Below are 6,524 nucleotides of genomic sequence, written 5' to 3' on the forward strand. Positions count from 1 at the left end.
GTCAGAACATGGTAAGGATACTGGAAGCTGCACTTGGACAAAACAAAGTGTAGCTTAAATCAAAGCATCCACTTACATCCAGAAGATTTCATCACTACCTGATCACATTGAGCCAACTCAAGCCCCAAACCTCACTAAAGTGCATCGTGTGGGACCTGGGGAAATCGCCAGTTGTTTGCTGTCCTGCCATGGCTGTTCTACACATCCCTGGAGACTATGAGCATGGGTTGTGGTGCAGTAGTGGCTGGGCAGGACCAGAAGTGTCCATTTCTGACTTGGAAGCAAAAGGAACCCAAGGCTTAGGGCAGAAAGGGGGCTCCAGCTCCATACCATTCCCAGTGCCAGCTTCCCATGGCAGAAACAGGAAGGAATGTCTGGCAACCCACCAAGGGTCAGACTCCATGTCAGCCCTAGCAGAAGCTGCCTAACCCTGGCTGTTCCAATGACAATTAGACACTCTTGGGAAGGTGGAGCCCTTTGTGGGAGCTCAGGATGGGTGTCCTGGAAGTGCCACTTAAAGACCACTGAGGCCTCTCAAAATCCCTGTGTTAGAGCTGCAGCTCTCCATGTGGGCTGCAGTACAGTCACCTATGGAGCTTTAGGACAAGCCCAGGGCTCAGCTGCCCAGACCAGTGCCTTGAGAACTTTCGCAGCAGGGATAGCTGGCTTGGAGAAGCGTGCCTGGGAGATCACGTGGCACTGCCTGGGTGGGTCCTCGGCTGACAGAGGTGAGGGTAGGGCTCATGGGGACTTGGTAATGCTGTGAATTATGTGTGTGTGGCAGGAAGGTGCCACAATGCCAAGGCTCCACGTCTTGGAAATTCCATGAGGTCCTCATGAGGATGAACTAAACACCAAGTGCAGTCCTCAAAGGAGTAACAAAAGAAATACCCACACAAGGAACTCTTTGAAACTGAGTCTGGAAGAAGGGCTTGCCTGTTGCACTTCAGGAGAATTTGCTGAAAATAACTTTGCTTCCCATTTCATTCTCTTCGCTTGTTCTAAACATCACCTCCTCCCCATTCCTGTAATTTGCATCATTCTGGGCTCCTTACTCTTGTTGCATCTGTTTTTACATTTTATGGATACCTGGATTTGATTTACTGAAGAGCATATATGGCTTAATTTTGTATTTGTGGTAGTCATTTATTACATTTGCCCCCATTTTATCAAATGACAGTTTTTTTCTCGTATTTATTTTTAATATGTTAAAGATTTTGTATCCAGTTTATCTAAAACTCCTTGCTTAAAATGAGTTTAATTCTAGTAATACATACATATTTATCTCTGGATTGTTTTATACTTCGATGTTAAATGTTTTTCTCCAATATACGACTGCATGGATAAGACTTTTTAAAAGATACAATAAAATCTGATCTCTCTGTCTCACTCGATCATGTGGCTAAACGAGTCAATCCTTCCATCAAATAGAAATATCCGGTATCACTTAATCTGATTAATAAGAACATCCAGTGTGCACATGCACCCACGATGAGAAGACCAAAAAAGCAGCCAAAAAAGAGAGAATCCCATGATTTCTGTGTAAACTCTTACAGATACTATAAATATTTTTTGCTAGAAAGAGTATTTTAAACAAAAGGTCTTCAGGCAAGTGTATTAAAATTGCCTTGGGTACGAGGGGCCCTATCACTTGCAAAACTTGGCAAATTGGATAAATAGTGATTAAAAATACAAATTACACAGAAAACTCTTTTAATAAATTGTTTTAATTAAACTAAGTAAGTAAGTAATTTGAGATGTAGTTTCATTTTTGTTGCCCATGCCGGAGTGCAATGGCACGATCTTGGCTCACCACGACCTCCGCCTCTGGGGTTCAAGCGATTCTCCTGCATCAGCCCCCGAATAGATGGGATTACAAGCATGTGCCACCAGGCCCTGCTACTTTTGTATTTTTAGTAGAGAAGGGTTTCTCCACGTTGGTCAGGCTGGTCTCAAACTCCCGACCCCAGGTGATCCACCCGCCTCGTGCTCTCAAAGTGCTGAGATTACAAGCGTGAGCCAGAGCGCCCAGCGGAATAAATTGATCTTTTAAAAAAATCTTAATTGAGGTTCTCTAAGGGAGCCTTTTAGGCAACATGCCCGCTAGGTGTACTGATTGGTAGAGGAGCTAAAGTCAGGCGAAACGATGTGGCTCCTCCATCCCCCCTGCTGGGAGCATCCTAGAGAGACAGCCTGGAACCCCGCGAGGCCCCCAGGTCCAGGGAGCAGCCATGGCGTTCAGTCCCTCGGTCCTACCCTGACCTCGAAGCCCGCGCCAGGCACTCGCGGGCCCTCACTTCCTCTTCTTCCAGGGCGGCAGGATCCTCTCCTGCGCCTTGACGTGGCGCTTCTCCTTGGCCTCCTTGTAACTCCACTTGAGGGAGCCGCAGGTGACCGCTGTGCTTGGTGCTGCCCTTCCGCGCCGGCCGCGGGTACTAGAAGGTGGGCGCGGGCGCCTTGCTGTCGCCGACCCCGGGCACAACCACGCCAGGCCACACGCTCCTCTGTTGCATGAGCTGCAGGAGCAGGAAGCTGGCCTTCCGCGAGGCGGGCGCGGCGGGGCACCAGGACCCCGGCAGCACTGCAGGTCGGAGTCCTGCTCTCAGGGAGCGGTCCCGCGAGCCCACGGCCGCCCGGACGAGCCTCCTACGCTGTCCTTGGCCGTCCCCTTCGCTCGCCTCCTGCACCTGCATCCCCTCTCCCCGCGCCGCCAGGATTTCCTGCACCGCCAGCCGTCTCTTCCCCACGCACGGAGTGCTCTCGGAGCACACGGTCTGGCACGCTATGGCCACCGCAGGGCTGTTAGAGGCTCGTGGTCATCCCGACCATGTGATCCAGGGCGCCCCGGTCCTCCGGACCCCGCACGGAGCGCGGCGTCAGCGCGGACACCTCCAGTACGTGAGCATCTGGAGGCGGTTCTTGGAGCCCTAGGGCTTCTGCGCCCTCTCTGGGAGTGGAGGCAGCTCAAGCTGGTACTTTTCCCTGAACCGCTCCCAGTAGGGGCGCTCCAGGAGCCACTGCATAAGGCGGACGTGTAAGTGCTCACTCCTGTGGCAGCATCCCATGGCGGGGGCCCTCGCGTGGACACCCGCCCCTGCTAGCTAAGGGGTTGGATGCGATCCGTTCGACCCTCCCTGGCCCCTTTCATCAGGGCGGTGAACGCGAACGCGTCTTTCCTTTCCAGGTCAAGACCCGGGACATAAGTTCAACAAGTAGTTGGTGATGATAGTGTGCCCTGATAGGGACCGAACGGCCTCTTTAGTAAAACAGCGCGGGGAAGTCCTGAACAGATGCTCAGCAGCTTTCCTCATTTTCTTTTTAATTCCGTGATGCCTCTGTGTCAGTCTGACAACATCTCTCCTGGGGTCTGTGACTCTGCTGGTCTTCAGTGCCTACTGAGAGGGGTCGCTGACCGTCATCAGACATGAAAACTTCAAAGCCCTCCATCCTCAGTGTGGGGTCCCTGGGCCAGCTGCATCAGCCTCACCAGGAAACCTGTTGATCTGCTCATTCTTGGGCCCCACCCCAGGCCTATTCAAAGAAAGACTCCAGGGGCAGGACCTGGTAGTCTGTTTCCACCAGATCTAGGCTAAAACTGAGATGAACCAGCCCAGGTGTTGCTGATGCAGGAAGCACCAGGCTGAGAGCTGTGCCCATGGGGCCAAGGACAGCCGCTGCCTGTGCAGCTGTGATTAGGGCTGTATTCCCCTCCCTGTCCTACCAGTTGATGTCAATGTGGGGGCACTCAGCTAAGGCCACCAGGGTATATCCACAAAGCCATGGTAGCGGGCGACAGTACCGCCGATCCAGCCATTGTGGTCAGTCTCCTGCGCTTCCTTGACGTTCAGCCCCCGCCGCACCAGCGTCCTCAGCAGCCCCATGCCTCAGGGACGCTCTCCTGGCCCTCGAGGCCCTGCTCCTCCTTCTCCTCTAAAGGGTAGAAAGAGTTGTCCAAGGCGATGCTGCGTGTATTAGGCGGACTCAAGAAGTCCTGGAACCCTTCATAATAAGCGCGGTCCTCCTCGACCTGCGCTCCCCGGGGTGGGGACTGCGGTGGCGGGATCATGCAGTGCGCCCCGCCGCCCTCCCACCCAGTCCCAGTCAGAAGCACCATGCTGGCGACTGGAGGCGCGGGCAGAGGGCCCGGGGGGCGGCCAAGGGAGTGAGGCGTGGGGCAAGTGCCAAGGTCCCTACTTCTCGCTTCTGCGTCACCAGAGAAGCCATAGCTCCCGCGCTCCACCTCGGCAGAAAACTGCCTTCTTTTACATTATTAAGTTTCATTTTAATTTTTTTGGACATTGATAAAATCACTTTCTGATTTTTGAATAATTTTCAAATTTACCCTTTTAAATTTTTTTTACAATTTATTTTAATGCTTTTATTCTTTTGTGAATTATAATTATTGTAATTTATATCTTCAATTATTATGGAAGAATTTTATAAAAGTCTTTTTCACATAATAAAGTCTAATATATGAACTATTATTCTCTCTATCTCAAAAATGAACTTTAATTAAAGTTTTAGAACACTTTATGTTTTGAGACTTTTGTTATTTATGTAACGTTATAACTACTATTCTTCACTCTTCTAGTGAATTTTTAATGTCATTCAAAGGGTATATCTTGATTTACTAATAATTAAACATATTTCTCAAAACTATTCTTTTAAGATATTTAGAATTTCACCTTCCACTGGCATGTTAAGTATGTTCTCCTTCCCTTTTAATGAATATTTTCCCTCCAAGGCCCCATGTTATACTCCGTATTCACCCTCCATTCAAGATGTGAGTTTTTTTATTATTTATCTTTTGAGACAGAGTCTCACTAAGTCTGTCACCCACGCTAGACTGCAGTGGCACGATCTTGGCTCACTGCAATCTTTGCCTCCCGGATTCAAGTGATTCTCCTGCTTCAGCCTCCTGAGTAGCTGGGATTGTAGGTGTGCGCCACCATACCCCACTAATTTTTGTATTTTAAGTAGAGACAAAGTTTTTCCATGTTGGCCAGGCCAGTCTTGAATTCCTGACCTCAAGTGATCTGTCTGCCTAGGCCTCCCAAAATGCTTGGTTTACAAAAACAGCAATTAAATGCTAGATTGATGACTGGGAACTTGTCTAGAGTCTCCAATGATTATTCTCCCTATAATAAGGCAGAAAGCCTTCCTCAGAATTATCTGGACTGACATCACTCATTGTCCAGACCTGTTAACAGACTCCTGCAACCCAGTGCTGTGAGTTTCGAATGTGCTTCTCCAATAATGCAGTAGAAGGCCTGAGTTTCCCCATAATAGTATCCTTGAATGCCTGGAGGCTTTTAAGGCACACGAATGTATTGATCCTATGAAGTTTATGTTTTGTAAAAATCTCAGACTAGGTGAGGTGTTCGGACAAATTAAGATTCAGGGTGATATCCACCATTGAGACAGAAAATCAGTCTAAAAAATTATAACCTCAAAGTCCAGAATGAGAAAAAAAGCTTTCCTTAGACCCTCCTTATAATTGTCTTTTTATATATAGATGTAAGTACTAAAGGACAAGCTCTGCCTGATGTAGCTGGCCTAGATATATACAGATTTATTAATCGTAGAAGAAACAATTATAATTTTCAGGTAAAATGGCTACATAAAATATTTACTTGCTGTTTTTGAGACAGGTTCTCACTCTGTCACCCAGGCCCAGTGCAATGGCACAATCAGAGCTCACTGCAGCCTCAAAATTCTGGATTCAAGCAATCCTCCCAACTGAGCCTCCTGAGTAGCAGGGACAACAGGTGCACACCACCACTCAATGCTAATTTTCTTTTTATTTGTGGTAGAGATGTTGCCCAAGCTGAACTCAAACTCCTGACCTCAAGTGATTTTTCTGCCTTGGCCTCCCAAAGCACTGGGATTATAAGTATGGCCATATAACCAGCCTTAGATCAATTTTTTTTTTTTTTTTTTTTTTTGAGACGGAGTCTCGCTCTGTCGCCCAGGCTGGAGTGCAGTGGCGCGATCTCGGCTCACTGCAAGCTCCGCCTCCCGGGCTTACGCCATTCTCCTGCCTCAGCCTCCCGAGTAGCTGGGACTATAGGCGCCCGCCACCTCGCCCGGCTAGTTTTTTGTATTTTTTAGTAGAGACGGGGTTTCACCGTGTTCGCCAGGATGGTCTCGATCTCCTGACCTCGTGATCCGCCCGTCTCGGCCTCCCAAAGTGCTGGGATTACAGGCTTGAGCCACCGCGCCCGGCCAGATCAATTTTTTTTAATACCGATAGCTTCCCAACTAAAAATACTTTATTAGAATTCTCTTAATTCAGCAAAGCAATGTTATTACTGACCCAGTCTTCACTTATTTTCAGCTTATATGCAAGAACAGTCTCATTATTCTAAGCTTTGTACCTCTTCACCATCATTTTACATAGGAACCTTCCTCTTTCGATGGTTTATATTAAAAAACCCAAGACAACTGCAATCAATTCCATAAAAATTATGCTACAATGATTTTAAACCATAACATAATAGTATTATCTTTGATATGAATCTGAA

At 48.2% G+C, this 6,524-nt stretch overlaps 1 pseudogene; it reads right to left on the reverse strand.

The window, feature by feature from the left end:
* Positions 1 to 2,293: 2,293 nt before the first annotated feature.
* LOC112616984 lies at positions 2,294 to 4,114 on the reverse strand (annotated as a pseudogene).
* Between the last annotated feature and the right edge of the window lie 2,410 nt (positions 4,115 to 6,524).

The sequence above is a fragment of the Theropithecus gelada genome, unplaced genomic scaffold (genome assembly GCF_003255815.1).
Source record: "Theropithecus gelada isolate Dixy unplaced genomic scaffold, Tgel_1.0 HiC_scaffold_1576, whole genome shotgun sequence".
NCBI classification, from domain to species: domain Eukaryota; kingdom Metazoa; phylum Chordata; class Mammalia; order Primates; family Cercopithecidae; genus Theropithecus; species Theropithecus gelada.